This window comes from Salmo trutta, unplaced genomic scaffold, assembly GCF_901001165.1.
Source record: "Salmo trutta unplaced genomic scaffold, fSalTru1.1, whole genome shotgun sequence".
Classification (NCBI taxonomy): Eukaryota; Metazoa; Chordata; class Actinopteri; order Salmoniformes; family Salmonidae; genus Salmo; species Salmo trutta.
In genome coordinates this window covers 336904-358541 of record NW_021822178.1, presented here as the reverse complement: position 1 = coordinate 358541, position 21638 = coordinate 336904, and positions in this window count along the sequence as shown.

The window sequence follows — 21638 nt, the reverse complement described above, 5'->3', positions numbered from 1 at the left end:
TGACTGTGTCCAGTTCATTAATAATGAACCTTCATTCATCCAGTTTCCTGACTGTGTCCAGTTCATTAATAATGAACCTTCATTCATCCAGTTTCCTGACTGTGTCCAGTTCATTAATAATGAATCTTCATTCATCCAGTTTCCTGACTGTGTCCAGTTCATTAATAATGAACTTCATTCATCCAGTTTCCTGACTGTGTCCAGTTCATTAATAATGAACCTTCATTCATCCAGTTTCCTGACTGTGTCCAGTTCATTAATAATGAACCTTCATTCATCCAGTTTCCTGACTGTGTCCAGTTCATTAATAATGGACCTTCATTCATCCAGTTTCCTGACTGTGTCCAGTTCATTAATAATGAACCTTCATTCATCCAGTATCCTGACTGTGTCCAGTTCATTAATAATGGACCTTCATTCATCCAGTTTCCTGACTGTGTCCAGTTCATTAATAATGGACCTTCATTCATCCAGTTTCCTGACTGTGTCCAGTTCATTAATAATGAACCTTCATTCATCCAGTTTCCTGACTGTCCAGTTCATTAATAATGAACTTCATTCATCCAGTTTCCTGACTGTGTCCAGTTCATTAATAATGAACCTTCATTCATCCAGTTTCCTGACTGTGTCCAGTTCATTAATAATGGACCTTCATTCATCCAGTTTCCTGACTGTGTCCAGTTCATTAATAATGAACCTTCATTCATCCAGTTTCCTGACTGTGTCCAGTTCATTAATAATTAACCTTCATTCATCCAGTTTCCTGACTGTGTCCAGTTCATTAATAATAATGAACCTTCATTCATCCAGTTTCCTGACTGTGTCTAGGACACAGCTGTATGACTCTGTAGAACACTGGTAGTGTCTAGGACACAGCTGTATGACTCTGTTGAACACTGGTAGTGTCTAGGACAGCTGTATGACTCTGTAGAACACTGGTAGTGTCTAGGACACAGCTGTATGACTCTGTTGAACACTGGTAGTGTGTAGGACAGCTGTATGACTCTGTAGAACACTGGTAGTGTCTAGGACAGCTGTATGACTCTGTTGAACACTGGTAGTGTCTAGGACAGCTGTATGACTCTGTAGAACACTGGTAGTGTCTAGGACAGCTGTATGACTCTGTAGAACACTGGTAGTGTCTAGGACAGCTGTATGACTCTGTAGAACACTGGTAGTGTCTAGGACACAGCTGTATGACTCTGTTGAACACTGGTAGTGTCTAGGACACAGCTGTATGACTCTGTTGAACACTGGTAGTGACTAGGACAGCTGTTGAACACTGGTAGTGTCTAGGACAGCTGTATGACTCTGTAGAACACTGGTAGTGTCTAGGACAGCTGTATGACTCTGTTGAACACTGGTAGTGTCTAGGACACAGCTGTATGACTCTGTTGAACACTGGTAGTGTCTAGGACAGCTGTATGACTCTGTTGAACACTGGTAGTGTCTAGGACACAGCTGTATGACTCTGTAGAACACTGGTAGTGTCTAGGACAGCTGTATGACTCTGTTGAACACTGGTAGTGTCTAGGACAGCTGTATGACTCTGTTGAACACTGGTAGTGTCTAGGACACAGCTGTATGACTCTGTAGAACACTGGTAGTGTGTAGGACAGCTGTATGACTCTGTAGAACACTGGTAGTGTCTAGGACAGCTGTATGACTCTGTAAAACACTGGTAGTGTGTAGGACAGCTGTATGACTCTGTTGAACACTGGTAGTGTCTAGGACAGCTGTATGACTGTGTTGAACACTGGTAGTGTCTAGGACACAGCTGTAGGACTCTGTTGAACGCTCTATCTCTGATCTATGTGTGAAGAGACACAGCAGAACAGTAGCAGTCGACTGTGTGGAGAGAGATTAGCCTTAGTGGAAACAAAAGGAGCACATTTATAGGAAGTGCTGAGCAGTTAAATCCATTGTGCTCCAGCGCCCGCTCTGCCCTGCTGCCACTCTGTTAATAATAATCCTGGGTTCTGGATGGCAGCAGCCTCTGTTCACCGCACCATGTTGCCAACATAACACTTAGTGGTCAATAAGACTTGCTTAGGCAAATTCCTTTCTCTCTCTCTCCCTCTCTCTCTCATAACAGACTGATACAGTCCTGTTCTCTCCTCTCATAACAGACTGATACAGTCCTGTTCTCTCCTCTCATCAGACTGATACAGTCCTGTTCTCTCCTCTCATCAGACTGATACAGTCCTGTTCTCTCCTCTCATCAGACTGATACAGTCCTGTTCTCTCCTCTCATCAGACTGATACAGTCCTGTCCTGTTCTCTCCTCTCATCAGACTGATACAGTCCTGTTCTCTCCTCTCATCAGACTGATACAGTCCTGTTCTGTTCTCTCCTCAGACTGATACAGTCCTGTTCTCTCCTCTCATCAGACTGATACAGTCCTGTTCTCTCCTCTCATCAGACTGATACAGTCCTGTTCTGTTCTCTCCTCTCATCAGACTGATACAGTCCTGTCCTGTTCTCTCCTCTCATCAGACTGATACAGTCCTGTCCTGTTCTCTCCTCTCATCAGACTGATACAGTCCTGTCCTCTCCTCTCATCAGACTGATACAGTCCTGTCCTGTTCTCTCTCCTCTTATCAGACTGATACAGTCCTGTTCTCTCCTCTCATCAGACTGATACAGTCCTGTTCTCTCATCAGACTGATACAGTCCTGTTCTCTCCTCTCATCAGACTGATACAGTCCTGTTCTCTCCTCTCATCAGACTGATACAGTCCTGTTCTGTTCTCTCCTCTCATCAGACTGATACAGTCCTGTTCTCTCCTCTCATCAGACTGATACAGTCCTGTTCTCTCCTCTCATCAGACTGATACAGTCCTGTTCTCTCCTCTCATCAGACTGATACAGTCCTGTCCTGTTCTCTCCTCTCATCAGACTGATACAGTCCTGTTCTCTCCTCTCATCAGACTGATACAGTCCTGTTCTGTTCTCTCCTCAGACTGATACAGTCCTGTTCTCTCCTCTCATCAGACTGATACAGTCCTGTTCTCTCCTCTCATCAGACTGATACAGTCCTGTTCTGTTCTCTCCTCTCATCAGACTGATACAGTCCTGTCCTGTTCTCTCCTCTCATCAGACTGATACAGTCCTGTCCTGTTCTCTCCTCTCATCAGACTGATACAGTCCTGTCCTCTCCTCTCATCAGACTGATACAGTCCTGTCCTGTTCTCTCTCCTCTTATCAGACTGATACAGTCCTGTTCTCTCCTCTCATCAGACTGATACAGTCCTGTTCTCTCATCAGACTGATACAGTCCTGTTCTCTCCTCTCATCAGACTGATACAGTCCTGTTCTCTCCTCTCATCAGACTGATACAGTCCTGTTCTGTTCTCTCCTCTCATCAGACTGATACAGTCCTGTTCTCTCCTCTCATCAGACTGATACAGTCCTGTTCTCTCCTCTCATCAGACTGATACAGTCCTGTTCTCTCCTCTCATCAGACTGATACAGTCCTGTTCTCTCCTCTCATCAGACTGATACAGTCCTGTTCTCTCCTCTCATCAGACTGATACAGTCCTGTCCTGTTCTCTCATCAGACTGATACAGTCCTGTTCTCTCCTCTCATCAGACTGATACAGTCCTGTCCTGTTCTCTCATCAGACTGATACAGTCCTGTTCTCTCCTCTCATCAGACTGATACAGTCCTGTCCTGTTCTCTCCTCTCATCAGACTGATACAGTCCTGTCCTGTTCTCTCCTCTCATCAGACTGATACAGTCCTGTCCTGTTCTCTCCTCTCATCAGACTGATCCGTCCTCTCCCTCTCATCAGACTGATACAGTCCTGTCCTGTTCTCTCCTCTCTCAGACTGATACAGTCCTGTTCTTCTCTCCTCTCATCAGACTGATACAGTCGTCTGTCTCTCCTCTCTCAGACTGAATACCGTCCTGCCTCTACTCTCATCAGACTGATACAGTCCTGTCCTGTTCTCTCTCCTCTCATCAGACCTGATACAGTCCTGTCCTGTTCTCTCTCTCATCAGACTGATACAGTCCTGTTCTCTCATCAGACTGATACAGTCCTGTCTCTCCTCTCATCAGACTGATACAAGTCCTGTTCTGTCCTCTCCTCTCATCAGACTGATACAGTCCTGTCCTCTCTCCTCTCATCGGACTGATACAGTCTGTTCTGTTCTCTCATCAGACTGATACAGTCCTGTTCTCTCCTCTCATCAGACTGATACAGTCCTGTTCTCTCCTCATCATCAGACTGATACAGTCCTGTTCTCTCCTACTCCATCAGACTGATACAGTCCTGTTTGTTCTCTCCTCTCATCAGACTGATACAGTCCTGTTCTCTCCTCTCATCAGACTGATACAGTCCTGTTCTCTCCTCTCATCAGACTGATACAGTCCTGGGTTCCTTCTCATCCCTCGCCCATCAGACTGTACAGTTCCTGTTTCTCTCCTCTCATCAGACTGATACAGTCCTGTTCTCTCTCCTCTCATCAGACTGATACAGTCTGTCCTGTTCTCTCCTCTCCTCAGACTGATACAGTCCGGTCTGTTCTCTCCTCTCATCAGACTGATACAGTCCTGTTCCTCTTCCTCTCATCAGACTGATACAGTTCCTGTCTCTCCTCTCATCAGACTGATACAGTCCTGTTCTCCTCCTCTCATCAGACTGATACAGTCCTGTTCTGTTCTCTCATCAGACTGATACAGTCTGTTCTGTTCTCTCTCTCATCAGACTGATACAGTCCTGTCTTCTCTCCTCTCATCAGACTGATACAGTCCTGTTCTCCTCCTCTCATCAGACTGATACAGTCCTGTTCTCCTCCTCTCATCAGACTGATACAGTCCTGTTCTCTCCTCTCATCAGACTGATACAGTCCCTGTTCTCTCCTCTCATCAGACTGATACAGTCCCGTCTCTCTCTCCTCTCATCAGACTGATACAGTCCTGTCCTGTCTCTCCTCCTCTCATCAGACTGATACAGTTCTGTTCTCTCATCCTCCTCATCAGACTGATACAGTCCTGTTCTCCCTCACTCCTCATGCAGACTGATACAGTTCCTGTCCTGTTCTCTCATCAGACTGATACAGTCCTGTTCTCCTTCTCTCCTCTCTCAGACTGATACAGTCCTGCCTGTTCTCTCCTCTCATCAGACTGATACAGTCCTGTTTCTCGTCCCTCTCATCAGACTGATACAGTCCTGTTCTCTCCTCTCATCAGACTGATACAGTCCTGTCTCGTCTCTTCATCAACTGATACAGTCCTGTTCTCTCCTCTCATTAGACTGATACAGTCCTGTTCTCTCCTCTCATCAGACTGATACAGTTCTGTTCTCTCCTCTCATCAGACTGATACAGTCCCTGTTCTCCTCCTCTCATCAGACTGATACAGTCCTTTCTGTTCTCTCCTCTCTAATCAGACGATACAGTCCTGTCCTGTTCTCTCCTCTCATCAGACTGATACAGTCCTGTTCTGTTCTCTCCTCTCATCAGACTGATACAGTCCTGTTCTCTCCTCTCATCAGACTGATACAGTCCTGTTCTGTTCTCTCCTCTCATCAGACTGATACAGTCCTGTTCTCTCCTCTCATCAGACTGATACAGTCCTGTCCTCTCCTCTCATCAGACTGATACAGTCCTGTTCTCTCCTCTCATCAGACTGATACAGTCCTGTTCTCTCCTCTCATCAGACTGATACAGTCCTGTTCTCTCCTCTCATCAGACTGATACAGTCCTGTTCTCTCCTCTCATCAGACTGATACAGTCCTGTTCTCTCCTCTCATCAGACTGATACAGTCCTGTTCTCTCCTCTCATCAGACTGATACAGTCCTGTCCTCTCCTCTCATCAGACTGATACAGTCCTGTCCTGTTCTCTCCTCTCATCAGACTGATACAGTCCTGTCCTGTTCTCTCCTCTCATCAGACTGATAAAGTCCTGTTCTGTTCTCTCCTCTCATCAGACTGATACAGTCCTGTTCTGTTCTCTCCTCTCATCAGACTGATACAGTCTCCCTGTTCGCTCCTCTCATCAGACTGATACAGTCCTGTTCTCTCCTCTCATTAGACTGATACAGTCCTGTTCTCTCCTCTTCATCAGACTGATACAGTCCTTGTTCTCTCCTCTCATCAGACGCTACAGTCCTGTCCTGTTCTTCCTCCCTCTCATCAGACTGATACAGTCCTGTTCTCTCCTCTCATCAGACTGATACAGTCCTGTCCTGTTCTCTCATCAGACTGATACAGTCCTGTTCTCTCCTCTCATCAGACTGATACAGTCCTGTTCTCTCCTCTCATCAGACTGATACAGTCCTGTTCTCCTTCATCGACTGATACAGTCCTGTTCTCTCCTCTCATCAGACTGATACAGTCCTGTTCTGTTCTCTCTCCTCTCATCAGACTGATACAGTCCTGTTCTCTCCTCTCATCAGACTGATACAGTCCTGTTCTGTTCTCTCCTCTCATCAGACTGATACAGTCCTGTTCTCTCCTCTCATCAGACTGATACAGTCCTGTTCTCTCCTCTCATCAGACTGATACAGTCCTGTTCTGTTCTCTCATCAGACTGATACAGTCCTGTCCTGTTCTCTCCTCTCATCAGACTGATACAGTCCTGTTCTCTCCTCTCATCAGACTGATACAGTCCTGTTCTCTCCTCTCATCAGACTGATACAGTCCTGTTCTCTCCTCTCATCAGACTGATACAGTCCTGTTCTCTCCTCTCATCAGACTGATACAGTCCTGTTCTCTCCTCTCATCAGACTGATACAGTCCTGTTCTGTTCTCTCATCAGACTGATACAGTCCTGTTCTCTCCTCTCATCAGACTGATACAGTCCTGTTCTCTCCTCTCATCAGACTGATACAGTCCTGTTCTCTCCTCTCATCAGACTGATACAGTCCTGTTCTGTTCTGTTCTCTCATCAGACTGATACAGTCCTGTTCTCTCCTCTCATCAGACTGATACAGTCCTGTTCTGTTTCTCTCACACAGGTTGGATCCTAAACAGCCCAAATCCTTTCATAGTTCAGTATTTATGACCAGGGCCCACAGTGCCGCAGTAGTACAACATCAAGGGGATAGGGAACCATTTAGAATATGCCCCATAAATACAAGATATAAACCATTTAGTATAAAACCCATAAATACAAGATATGAACATATAAACCATTTAGTATAAAACCAATAAATACTAGATATAAACCATTTAGTATAAAACCATTAAATACAAGATATAAACATATAAACCATTTATAATAAAACCAATAAATACATGATATAAACATATAAACCTTTTAGTATAAAACAATTAAATACAAGATATAAACATATAAACCATTTAGTATAAAACCAATAAATACTAGATATAAACCATTTAGTATAAAACCATTAAATACCAGATATAAACATATAAACGATTTACTATGAACCCCAATATTTTTTATTCTGTATATTTGTATTCTTCTTTTCACTGGGTCTTTTAAGTCATTATTGTGGAATCACTACAACGTTGTTGATCCATCCTCAGTGTTCTACCATCACAGACATTAAACTCTGTAGCCGTTTTAAAAACCATCCCTGGCCTCATGGCGACATCCCTGAGCAGTTTCCTTCCTGTCCTGCAGCTCAGTTCAGAAGGACGTCTGTATCTTTCATCTGTCTGGGTGCTTTAATATATAATCCACTGTCACGTCCTGGCCAGTATAAGGGTTAATTAGTATTGTAGTTTGGTCAGGACGTGGCAGAGGGTATTTGTTTTATGTGGTTCGGGGTGGTGTGTTTTGGTGAAGGGGCATTTGGTTTAAGTATTCCGGGGTTTTTGGGCACTGTTTGGTTTTCAGTTATTCTATGTCTAGTCTAGTATGTCTGTTTCTATGTTTGGTTAATTGGGGTTGGGACTCTCAGTTGAAGGCAGGTGTTGTCTATCTGCCTTTGATTGAGAGTCCCATATATGAGGGTGTGTTTGGTATTTGTGGGTGATTGTTCTGTGTGTAAGCCTTATGCTTAGCCAGACTGTTTTGTTGTTCGTAGTTTCGTTTTTGTTATTTTGGTGTTCATTTTGATAATTAAATAAAAGTCAAGATGAGCCTACACGTACCTGCTGCGTTTTGGTCCTCCTTCACAGACGACAACCGTGACATCCACAGCATAATGATTAACTTGACTATGCTTAAAGAGATATTCAATGTCAATTTTTTTTTAAATCTACCAATCACCGCTCTTCTTTATGAGGCTTTTGAAAAGCTCCCTGGTCTTTGCAGTTGAATCTGTCCTTGAAATTCAATATTTGACTGAGGGACCTTACAGATGTTGTATATATGTGGGACAGAGGAAGGGGAAGTCAATCAAAAAATCATGTCAATCCTTATTATTTCACACAGGGTGAGTCCATGTAAATTAGTATGTGATTTGTTAAGCCATATTTCACTCCTGAACTAATCACGCAGAAACAAAGGGGCTGAATACTTATGCAACTACTAAACACCGAGCGGACAAAACATTAGGAACACCAGCTTTTTCCATGACACAGACTAACCAGGTGAATCCAAGCTATGATCCCTTATTGATGTCACTTGTTAAATCCACTTCAATCAGTGTAGATGAAGGGGAGGAGACGGGTGGTTAAAGAAGGATTTTTAAGCCTTGAGACAATTGAGACATGGGCTGTGTATGTGTGCCATTCAGAGGGTGAACGGGCAAGACAAAAGATTTAAGTGCCTTTGAACGGGGGGATGGTAGAAGGTGCCAGGAGCAACGGTTTGAGTCAAGAACCGCAAAGATGCTGGGTTTTTCACTCTCAACAGTTTCCTGTGTGTATCAAGAATGGTTCACCACCCAAAGGACATCCTGGGACAATATAGGATGAAGCACAATAATTGTTCGCTAAAATAATAAAGGTAACAATCCTGGTTAGAGGTAACAGTCCTGGTTAGAGGTAACAATCCTGGTTAGAGGTAACAATCCTGGTTAGTTTAGAGGTAACAATCCTGGTTAGTTTAGAGGTAACAGTCCTGGTTAGAGGTAACAGTCCTGGTTAAAGGTAACAATCCTGGTTAGAGGTAACAATCCTGGTTAGAGGAAACAATCCTGGTTAAAGGTAACAATCCTGGTTAGAGGTTAGAGGTAACTATCCTGGTTAAAGGTAACAGTCCTGGTTAGAGGTAACAATCCTGGTTAAAGGTAACAGTCCTGGTTAGAGGTAACAATCCTGGTTAGAGGTTAGAGGTAACACTCCTGGTTAAAGGTAACAGTCCTGGTTAGAGGTAACAATCCTGGTTAAAGGTAACAGTCCTGGTTAGAGGTAACAATCCTGGTTAAAGGTAACAGTCCTGGTTAGTGGTAACAGTCCTGGTTAATGGTAACAATCCTTTGCATGAACTGCCTACATTATTCCAAATGTTATTTGTTAATTATGGAAATTAAGATAAGCAGGATTTTTTAAATATACACTACCAGTCAAAAGTTTGGACAAACCTTCAAGAGTTTTTCTTAATTTTTTTTACTGTTTTCTACATTGTAGGATAATAGTGAAGACACTAAAACTATGAAATAACACATATGGAATCATGTAGTAACCAAAAGAGTATTAAACTTAAAATATATTTAACATTTTATATTCTTCAAAGTAGCCACCGTTTGCGTTGATGACAGCTTTGCACACTGTTGGCATTCTCTCAACCAGCTTCATGAGGTAGTCACCTGGAATGCATTTCAATTAAGAGGTGTGCCTTGTTAAAAGTTAATTTGTGAAATTTATTTCCTTCTTAATGTGTTTGAGCCAATCAGTTGTGTTGTGACAAGGTAGGGATGGTATACAGAAGATAACCCTATTTGGTAAAAGACCAAGTCCATATTATGGCAAGAACAGCTCAAATAAGCAAAGAGAAATGACAGTCCATCATTACTTTAAGACATGAAGGTCAGTCAATACGGAACATTTCTAAAACTTTGAAAGTTTCTTCAAGTGCTGTCGCAAAAACCATCAAGCGCTATGATGAAACTGGCTCTCATGAGGACCGCCACAGGAAAGGAAGACCCAGAGTTTCCTCTGCTGCAGAGGACAAGTTCATTAGAGTTACCAGCCTCAGAAATTGGCAATTAACTGCACCTCAGATTGCAGCCCAAATAAATTGCTCCAGAGTTCAAGTAACAGACACATCGCAACATCAACTGTTCAGAGGAGACTCCGTGAATCAGGCCTTCATGGTCAAATTGCTGCAAAGAAACCACTACTAAAGGACACCAATAATAAGAAGAGACTTGATTCTGCCAAGAATCATGAGCAGTGGACATTAGACCGGTGGAAATCTGTCCTTTGGTTTCATGAGTCCAAATTTGAGATTTTTGGTTCCAACCGCCGTGTCTTTGTGAGATGCAGAGTAGGTGAACGGATGATCTCCGCATGTGTGGTTCCCACTGTGAAGCATGGAGGAGGAGGTGTGATGGTGTGGGGGTGCTTTGCTGGTGACACTGTCTGTGATTTATTTAGAATTCAAGGCACATTTAACCAGCATGGCTACCACAGAATTCTGCAGCCAGCAAGTGCTCAGCATATGTGGGAACTCCTTTAAGACTTTTGGAAAAGCATTCCAACTGACTACCTAATGAAGCTGGATGAGAGAATGCCAAGAGTGTGCATAGCTGTCATCAATGCAAAGGTTTGCTACTTTGAAGAATCGAAAATCTGAAAATATATTTTGATTTGTTGAACATTTTTTTGGTTACTACATGATTCCATATGTGTTATTTCATAATTTGGATGTCTTCACTATGATTTTACAATATAGAAAATAGTAAAAATAAAGAAAAACCCTTGAATGTGTTGGTGTGTCCAAACTTTTGACCGGTACTGTATATTTACCCCCCCCCCAAAAAAAATATGGAGGATTGGAAATGTTGAAAACAATTATATTGACAGAAGCTACAATCTATCTCCAGTATTAAATCTGATCTAGCCCTTAAACAAAACAAAAAAACAATACAATAGGACATCGAGCCAACATGACACATCTGTGGGAAGCATTGGAGTCAACATGGGCCAGCATCCCTGTGGAACGTTTTCGACACCTTGTAGAGTCCATGTCCCAACGAACTGAGGCTGTTCCGGGGGCAAAAGGGAGAGGAACTCTATATTAGGAAGGTGCCCGTGTTCCTAATGTTTTGTCCACTCAGTGTACATACTGTACCATTTAAAGTGTATTCCAATATCCTCTGAGTTTTCTCTTCTCTCTGGTTTGATACACGTGACATGCAGAGCCTTGAAGATCACTTACATTGCACGCATTATAGCGTTTTACTATATCTAATTAAATGAAGATCAATGGAAACAACGACGGAACAGGAAAGTCATTGATAGAACACAGCGGGAGGCAGATGGAATCATGGAACAGAAGAACTCCTCCGTAAGATTCTGTCAGTTCCAAACCGGAACTCATTACAGTGATTTATCAAATATGACATTCAAATCATTAAAACAATACAATAAAAAGCTATTAGGACTTAATACAACTGATGACATCAGATAGACTATGAGGTCCCTGGCTCAGAACACAACATTAATACAGCTAATGACATCAGATAGACTATGAGGTTCCTGGATCCTTGTTTTTCAGAGTCTAACACATTACCGGTGAATTTCCGCCTGTAGGAGTATCGGCACGTTGTCACGGCAACCCCCGCTGTCCCCGTGGCGACCTCACAGGTCAAAACTGGTCCTTCGTGACCCGGTTACAGTGTGTTCTGAGAACCTCCGTTTACAGTGTCGATGTCACGCTCTGACATAGGAGAGCTGTGTTTGCTCTGTTCAGTTAGGTCGGGGTGTGATAGGTGGGGGGGCATTCTATGGTTTGTATTTCTATGTTTTGGCCGGGTATGGTTTCCAATCAGAGGCAGCTGTCTATCGTTGTCTCCGATTGGAAGCCATACTTAGGCAGCCTGTTTTTCCCTTTGTGTTTGTGGGTAGTTGCTTTCCGTTTAGTTTGTATAACCTGGCGGAACTGTTGGCTGTCATTTTGTTATTTTGTCTCGTGTTCGTTTTCCATTAAATTATACAACGATGAGCACTCTACACGCTGCACCTTGGTCTCCTCTATGCGACGCCCGTAACAGTCGAGGCTTTTCTTCGGGAATGGTTTTCAAGGCTGCTACAGTACAGTACAATATGTTATTTAGGGACAAAGTTAAAACGTAAAAAAAATAAACTTTCAGAGGATTCCCTGAAGAACATAAAAGATGAGAGTGAGTTCTTCTGAAGAGAATGATTTACAACTCACAAAGAAAGAGAGAGAGAGAGAGAAACAGTCAGAATGTCTGATTGGAAATGTAGCAGAAGGCAGAAATGTTCCGCCATCACAATATATTTTGACTATGTTTATGACATAGGGAGAGAGAGATGGAAAGAGAGAGAGAGAGAGAGAGAGATGGGGAGAGAGAGAGAGAGAGATAGAGAGAGAGAGATGGAAAGAGAGAGAGAGAGAGAGAGAGATATGGAGAGAGAGAGAAAGAGAGAGAGAGAGATATGGAAAGAGAGAGAGAGACAGAGAGAGATGGGAGAGAGAGAGAGAAAGAGAGAGATATGGAGAGATAGAGAGAGATATGGAGAGAGAGAGAGAGATGGGGGAGAGAGAGAGAGAGAGATGGGGAGAGAGAGAGAGAGATATGGAGAGAGAGAAAAAGAGAGAGATGGGGGGAGAGAGAGAGAGAGAGAGAGAGAGAGAGATGGGGAGAGAGAGAGAGAGAGAGAGAGAGAGAGAGAGATGGAGAGAGAGAAAGAGAGAGAGAGATGGGGAGAGAGAGAGAGAGAGAGATATGGAGAGAGAAAGAGAGAGAGAGATGGGGAGAGAGAGAGAGAGAGAGAAAGAGAGAGAGAGTTTTTGAGTTTTTATAAAACCTTTATTTTATACTCAAGTATTAACATCAATAATGACACACTGCCTTTTCAGAAATGAAACACCAAATGTAATTCTTAAAATAAAAGAAAAAAATACAAAACACTAAAATAACAAAAAATGTAAAAAATAAAATAAAAAAATGCTAACAAACATATACATTCAGCTTATTTCATCAACAAAAAATAATTTCCCCTCCTCTACAAAACAAAGCGCTCCTTCGTATGCCCACTTCTCCTCAAACAATGGGAGATCTTTTACAGCTGAGAAGAACTCAAAATCTACTTTTATTCTTATTTTCACTAATCCTTTAAAAACACATCTTACATCCTGCCCATATCCCGTTTCTATCTTATGTTTCCTACTCAAAAAAATGGACATCTTAGCTTGTCCCAAAATAAAATTTAACAGTTGACATTTTCTTTTCTGTTGCTTTCTATATTGAAACCCCAAAATAAAAACAGTGTTATTGAAAATCTCCCCTACAGCTTTAAACAAAGACTCCAGCATTTCCAAGAGAGGTTTAATCCTCTCACACTCCACAAAACAGTGAAAAATGGTTTCTCTTATATTACAAAAAGGACATCCATCTCCAACATCTGAGTTAATAACAGATACAAAAGCATTAACTGCAATGATGCCATGCAAAACCCTCCATTGCATATCACCAGTACCCTTTTGTAACGGTGGCTTGTACAGTGCTCTCCATGCTGGCTTTACCTTGTCATCAATGCCCAGTTTTACCCTCCATGGAGTGTCTTTTCTATTTTTCAATTTATCTTTATTCAACACCTTGACACACCCCCTATATAATTCTTTCCCATTCACCTCATCCAAACCCACCTCTTCCAACCCTCTCAAATCCAGTAATATCGCCTTTCTTTCTGACTCTGGGATATTTGGTGTAATCCCTAGTCTTGGAAATGAGACGTCTTCATCTTGTTCCTTCTTGTGGCTATGAAGCATACCCCACTCTTCTGCTGACAGAGCCTTCCTGCATCTTCCCAGCATTTGTCCTACAATCCTTTCCGACCTCACCCCCAAATGTTCAGCCACCCGTCTACCATCCATTAAGGCGGGCCCAGCCACGGCCATTAACTGTTTTAAGGTGATGATTTTGCCCTTCACCAGAATCTTGGAAAAATGTGGAACATCTGCAGTTGTGCAATCCAGTCTTGCCCCATACACCAGAGGTTCCTCCAACAGCCAATGCACTGACTCCGCTGAAGTTCGTCTGGACACCTTCATTATGCTCCACACCCTAAGAAGGCCTCTGTAAAACGGAGGTATTCCCTCCCTGGAAATCTGGCTACTATCAACCAAAAATAAAGCTTTCTTTAAACCTAATCCTCCAACCTGCTGTAATACAAGACCTGCCACCCCTCTCCAAACCACATTTTCCTGTCCATAAAGCAACCTTTGAATAAACTGCAACCGGAAAGCAGCAGCCCTACTAGCAAGATGTACAAGACCTTGTCCCCCCTCCTCTTTTGACAAATACAAAACACTTTGTGGAACCCAGTGATATTTATCCCAAAAGAAATCCACAATTATTGCCTGTATCTTAGCCAGAAGGCCAGATGGTGGTTCTAAAACTGACAACCGATGCCACAGTGCAGAGGCAATCACATTGTTAACTATAATAGTGCGCCCTCTATATGACATACGAGATAGCAACCAACGCCATCTCCTTATCCTCCCTTCCACCATTTCAACCACCCCAATCCAATTTTTTTCCATAGTCCCCTCATCTCCTAGGTACACTCCAAGATACTTAAAACCTCCCTTACACCATTCCAGCCCCCCTGGCAAAGCCATGATCCCTCCATCCCATTCTCCAATCTGTAAAGCACAACTCTTTTCCCAATTTACCTTTGCAGAGGATATTCCCCTAAAACGATCAACCATTAGACTCAAACTATCCACCTCCGCTTGATTTTTCACTAAAACAACTACATCATCAGCATAGGCTGAGAGACGAATAGGAGGAATATCCCTTGAAAGGTACACCCCTTCAATGTGACTTCTTATGCTATTTAGTAGTGGCTCTATAGCAATGGCATATAACATTCCCGACAAAGAACATCCCTGCCTAATACCCCTACACACTTTAAAAGGAGCACTCAAACCACCGTTAACTTTCAATACACTTTCAATGTCACCATATATCACCTCTATCATGGCAATAAAACCAGAGCTGAACCCAAACGCCTCCAAAGTGTGCCATAAATATTGATGTTCAACTCGGTCAAATGCCTTTTCCTGATCAATTGAAATTAGACCAGCATCCAACCCAATAGCCCTAGAGACGTCCAAAAAATCACGAATCAGAGAAATGTTATCTCCTATCTGCCTGCCAGGAACACAGTAGGACTGGTCCGTATGTATGATTTGCCCCATCACCTCCTTCAACCTGTTGGACAAAGCTTTTGACAGGATCTTATAATCAGTGCACAATAAAGCCACCGGCCTCCAGTTCTTCACCTCCCTAGGGTCACCCTTTTTGGGCAGTAGGGTGAGGACAGCCCTTCTGCAGCTTATTGGTAGTAACCCTCCGGTTAAACTATCATTAACTACTGCTAGCCAATCCTCTCCCAACATAGCCCAAAAAGACTTAAAAAAGTCAACGGGAAGCCCATCAATGCCTGGTGCCCTTCCATTTTCCATGCCTTTTAATGCAGTGTATAACTCCTGCAAAGACAATGGTTGCTCAAGCTCAACCTGAGCTTCTGCAGCCACCTGTGGGAGCCCATCAAGGAACTGCTGTGTCACTGTTTTATCCTCTTTGTACTCACACTTGTAGAGCTCAGCATAGAACTCTACTGCCCTCTTTCTAATTTCACTGGTAGAGCTCAGCATAGAACTCTACTGCCCTCTTTCTAATTTCACTGGTAGAGCTCAGCATAGAACTCTACTGCCCTCTTTCTAATTCCACTGGTAGAGCTCAGCATAGAACTCTACTGCCCTCTTTCTAATTTCACTGGTAGAGCTCAGCATAGAACTCTACTGCCCTCTTTCTAATTTCACTGGTAGAGCTCAGCATAGAACTCTACTGCCCTCTTTCTAATTTCACTAGGTCTAGTGAGCTCTTGTCCAACAGCTGATTTGAGACAATGAATCATTTTTCTTTGTCCATTCTTTTTCTCTAAACCAAAGAAAAATTTGGATGAGGCATCCATTTCAGAGATTCCCTGAAACTTACTTCTCACCAATGCCCCCTGTGCTCTGATACCCAGCAGGTCTGCCAATGCAGCTTTTTTTTTCTTGAGGGCCTGAGTGTGGCCTCGATCTCCTGTGGTCTCAACCAACGTAATGAGTTCCACTATTTCAGTCTCTAGGGCTTTCATTGATCTGGTGATATCCTTGGTGACATTCCTCGTGTATTGCTTACAGAATTGTTGAATGTGGATTTTCCCTATATCCCACCACTGTTGAAGGGATACAAAACTGGCCTTTTGAGACCTCCACCTCTCCCAGAAAAAACTAAAACATTTCCTGAAGTGAGCATCACTCAATAAAGTTATGTTAAAATGCCAGTATGCGCTTTTAGGTTTTACATCGTTAATGAACACCACCTCTGTTATTAAACAATGATCAGAAAATCCCACTGGGGTTATCACACTTGATTTACAGACCTGAGATTGATGCTCAAAACAATAAAACCTATCTAACCTGGCCATAGAGATGGTGTTCTCTCTCACATGCACCCAGGTATACTGCCTTGTGCCTCCATGTTGACTCCGCCAAATGTCACACAGTTCATTTGTTACAATGAGACGTTTTAAAAAAGTCCTTGAGGCTATATGAGGTTCTTTGTGGTTTCTATCTAAATCACTGACTGTGCAGTTAAAATCCCCAGCAATAAATAAATAATCTTCCTTGTTACATTTCTCAATGGTATTTGATAATGTCTCTAAAAAGCATACCCTCTCAACTGCCACCACTGGGGCATATACATTTATCAGACACATAGTGATGTTTTCATACCTTACTCTAACTTTTAGTAACCTCCCCTCAACTACCTCTTCAACCTCATATGACAAAGGCAAAAACCCTTTTGAGAACAATATGGCCACACCCCCACTTTTTGTGTTTTTATGACTACACACCACTGTCCCCCCCCCACTCCTGTTTCCACATAACTTCATTTTCCAAATTACTATGCGTTTCTTGTAGAAAAATGATGTCACTTCCCTTTCCCCTAATTAACTCATACACTATGGCTCTTTTTTTAACGTCTCTTGCCCCATTTACATTTAAAGAAGAAATCTTAAAACTGCTCATGGTTGAAGAAAAAAATACAGAGGAAGACCCAGAAACCACATCTCTTTACAGAGTTAAAACTGCGACTGAACTCTTTCATTTCCTTTAGAATTTACATCACTTATCACTCTCGTTACCACTTTCTTGAGTCTAGCAATTTCAGGGCTTGTCAAACCTCCCCCTGTTATTTTTGACATCAGAAACTTTGCTGATTCAATAAACAATTCACTTTCAGGGAAAAAATCTGTTATATTATAATCCTGCATATATTTCTTCCCTTTTGTCAACTTCAGAAATTGACGTACCTTCCCAATCCCATACCTCCCTTCCTCCCCATTTATCTCACTATTTTGTTGTGACGCATCAGATGACTCACTCTCGCTATCCTCCCCAGAAGAAAACTCCACCATCTCTACAACCTGTTTATCTTCAAGTGAATTATCCATCTCTACCTTCCTCTTCGAATTAGACCCTTCCCCACCCCTTACATTCTTCCTCTTACTCCTCGGTATTTTGAAAACAGCTGCTTCCTTTCCCATTATTTCAATCTCCTCTTGACCTCCAATTTCGTTTTCCAGCACCACCTCAGCGACGGCAGTCGCAATCTCACCGACTGTTTCCCCTCCCTCTTTGTTCTGATCTACAACAATTGCCCCCGTATCCACACTGCCTTCCTCTCCTACTTTTCCTACCACATCTGCCCACCTTCTCCCTTCCCCTGCACCCTTAGCATGTTCATCCCTTCGCGGTGGTGCGTTAGCTGCACCAGCACTAGAGCTGCTACCGGGCTCTGCGGGCTCATTCTCGGGACAATTACGCACCAAATGCCCCTCTCTTCCACAGCCAAAGCATTTCATCGATTCAGTAGAAGCGTAAAAGACATAATCAAATCCATCAATCTTAAAACTGAATGCTAAATTCAGTTCATCAGTGTCCTTTTTTAAAATCATATGCACTTGTCTCCTATGCGACACGACATGCTTCAGCAACGGAGATTTGCATCCAAAAAGAACCTTCTTTATTGTTGATACAATTTGACCATGACGAGATAACTCTCGCTCCAACACTTCATCTCTAACAAATGGTGGCACGTTAGAAAGTATAACTTTCTTTGCCGGATTCATAAGCGGAAATACCGGTGTCTGTGTTTCTCTCAACACAACACCACTCTCAACTATCGTATTCACCTTTTCAATGGAATCTAAGAATATCACTACAGCGCTATTCATCCTTGAAGCTGATTTGATACTATCATACCCAATGATAGCACCCACTGCCAAACTACATTCTTCCACTGAACACCCGGCCGCAGCAGGAATCTTTACTCCATGTCGCCGACTAAGTTTTTCAAACTCCAAACTTCCGCGAGTGGCCATTGCAACCAGCCCCACCCGCTGGTTGTGCCCTCGCGAAAACCAACCTCAACGATCCCACCACCCCTATACGTGCTTAGTGATATTTAGACAAGATACCCTTAAAACAACTAAACTAATCAACATATATATATACACACCAAAACCCAATAGGGTGAAGATAATTCCAGTCGCTCTCACAATCACTCCTTCTTCACGACTCGCTCCCAGCATGCACTCCAACGAGAGAGAGAGAGAGAGAGAGAGAGAGAGAGAGATGGAAAGAGAGAGAGAGAGAGAGAGAGAGAGAGATATGGAGAGAGAGAGAAAGAGAGAGAGGGAGATATGGAAAGAGAGAGAGAGACAGAGAGAGATGGGGAGAGAGAGAGAGAGAGAAAGAGAGAGATATGGAGAGATAGAGAGAGAGAGAGAGATGGAGAGAGAGAGAGATGGAGAGAGAGAGAGAGAGAGAGATATGGAGAGAGAGAGATGCACCCAGCCTCACCCTACTAGAGTCTGAAGTCAAATGTCTACTGTTTGCTGATAATCTGGTACTTCTGTCCCCATCCAAGGAGGTCCTACAGCATGACCTAGATCTTCTGCACAGACCTGGGCCCTGACAGACCTGGGCCCTGACAGACCTGGGCCCTGACAGACCTGGGCCTTGACAGACCTGGGCCCTGACAGTAAATCTCAGTTAGACAAAAATCATTGTGTTCCAAAAAAGGTCCAGTTGCCAGGATCACGAATACAAATTCCAACTAGACACCGTTGCCCTGGAGCAGGTATTGTCACGTCCTGACCATAGTGAGATGTTATTTTCTATGGTAGAGTAGGTCAGGACGTGACAGGGGGTGTTTTGTGTTTTTCTATGGTTTCTATTTCTATGTTCTTAGGTTCTAGTTTTTGTATTTCTATGTTGGTTTGTTTGGGATGATCTCCAATTAGAGGTAGCTGGTCCTCGTTGTCTCTAATTGGAGATCATACTTAAGTAGGGGTTTTTCTTCCTGGGTTTTGGTGGGAGATTATTTTTGAGCAGTGTTTGTTTCTCCTCTGCGTCACGGTTTGTTGTTTTGTCTATTCAGTTATTTGATGTATTGCAAAGTTTCACAGATTAAATAAAAATGTGGAACTACCCCCACGCTGCACCTTGGTCCTCTACTCCTTTTGAAAGCCATGACAGGTATTCTCAAACTGGGGTACACCCAGGGTACGCGCAATGCCGTCGGGGGGGTACGCCAAATTAAAATGTGATTCACATCAAAAAATATATATATTTTATTATTATTTTTACATTTCTTCACATTTTCAAACATTAAATTTAGATTTTCCAACGGGGCTGTACATTTGGGTGAGTTTCTTTTCCTTGCCTGAGTCGCCTCGTTTCACAGCCCAAAAAATACAATTAAACCATCTAGTGTTCAGAGAAATAACAACACAATGTCAAATACAGGAAGCCTCGTCAAACAATTAACATCCAATCACATTAACGTTACTCTCTCGCGGGAAACCTTCACTGTTGCGCAGACATTTCGAAACGAAACATGACAATTGTTTTAACAAGCCTTGGGAGTTCTTGGAGTGAGAATAAAGACGACATTCGGGTAGTAAGACGTGTATAAAAGCAACAGATACCATTAATAAGAAGGGTCTAGAAGCGTCTTATATGGTGAGCTACCGAGTGGCTGGGACAGGCAAGACCCATACTATTGTGGAGGATTTAATTCTTCCTGCTGCCGTGGATACGGCTGGAACAATGCTGGGGGAAAAGGCCAAAAACAACTATACAGACAATGGCTTCATCAAACAACACTGTTTCATGACGCATCAGTGACGTGGCAGGAGATGTTTTGAAACAATTACTGCTTCGCATACAAGCCAGTGAATTATATGCGTTACAGCTGGATGAGTCAACAGACGTGGTGGGCCTGGCCCAGCTCCTGGTATATGGATGAGTTAACAGGCCTGGTACAGCTCCTGGTATATGGATGAGTTAACAGGCCTGGCACAGCTCCTGGTATATGGATGAGTCAACAGACGTGGCGGGCCTGGTACAGCTCCTGGTATATGGATGAGTCAACAGACGTGGCGGGCCTGGCACAGCTCCTGGTATATGGATGAGTTAACAGGCCTGGTACAGCTCCTGGTATATGGATGAGTTAACAGGCCTGGTACAGCTCCTGGTATATGGATGAGTTAACAGGCCTGGTACAGCTCCTGGTATATGGATGAGTTAACAGGCCTGGCACAGCTCCTGGTATATGGATGAGTCAACAGACGTGGCGGGCCTGGTACAGCTCCTGGTATATGGATGAGTCAACAGACGTGGCGGGCCTGGTACAGCTCCTGGTATATGGATGAGTTAACAGGCCTGGCACAGCTCCTGGTATATGGATGAGTCAACATACGTGGCGGGCCTGGCACAGCTCCTGGTATATGTCCATTACGTTAATGGGGGGGGTCAATTAAGGAAGACATCCTCTTCTGCAAACCACTGGAAACCAGGACAACAGGAAAGGATCATTTTTAAAGTACTGGACAGCTTTGTGACGTCAAATGGACTTTGGTGGTCGAGATGTGTTGGTTTCTGTACTGATGGTGTAAAAGCCATGACCGGGAGACATAGTGGAGTGGTAACACGCCTGCAAGCAGTTGCTCCCAATGCCACTTGGGTCCACTGCATCATCCACCGAGAGGCTCTTCCTGCCAAGGGAACAGCTTGAAAGACGTTTTGGACACTACCGTGGAAACGGGTTCACTTTGTTAAAGCAAAAGGCCCCTGAACTCTCGTGTATTTTCTGCATTATGTAATGATATGCGCAGCGACCACGTAACGCTTTTTACAATGATTTAAGAATGAGACTCTCTCCAATACAACCCGACATTGCAGAGTTATGCGCGTCCTTTCAAACACACCCTTCTCATTAACCTGTGGTGAGATATTCACCATTTCCGATGAACAAATAACGTTTTATATGTAAAATGGTTAAATAAAGAGTAAAATTATTGATTATTGTTATATTATTATTTGTGGTCCTATAAGAGCTCTTTGCCACTTCCCACGAGACGGGTTGTGACAAAAACTCACTCATTCTTATGTTTAATACATGTATCATATAGTGTGTGTGGCAGGTTTGCAATGATGGCAGAAAAACAACATTTGA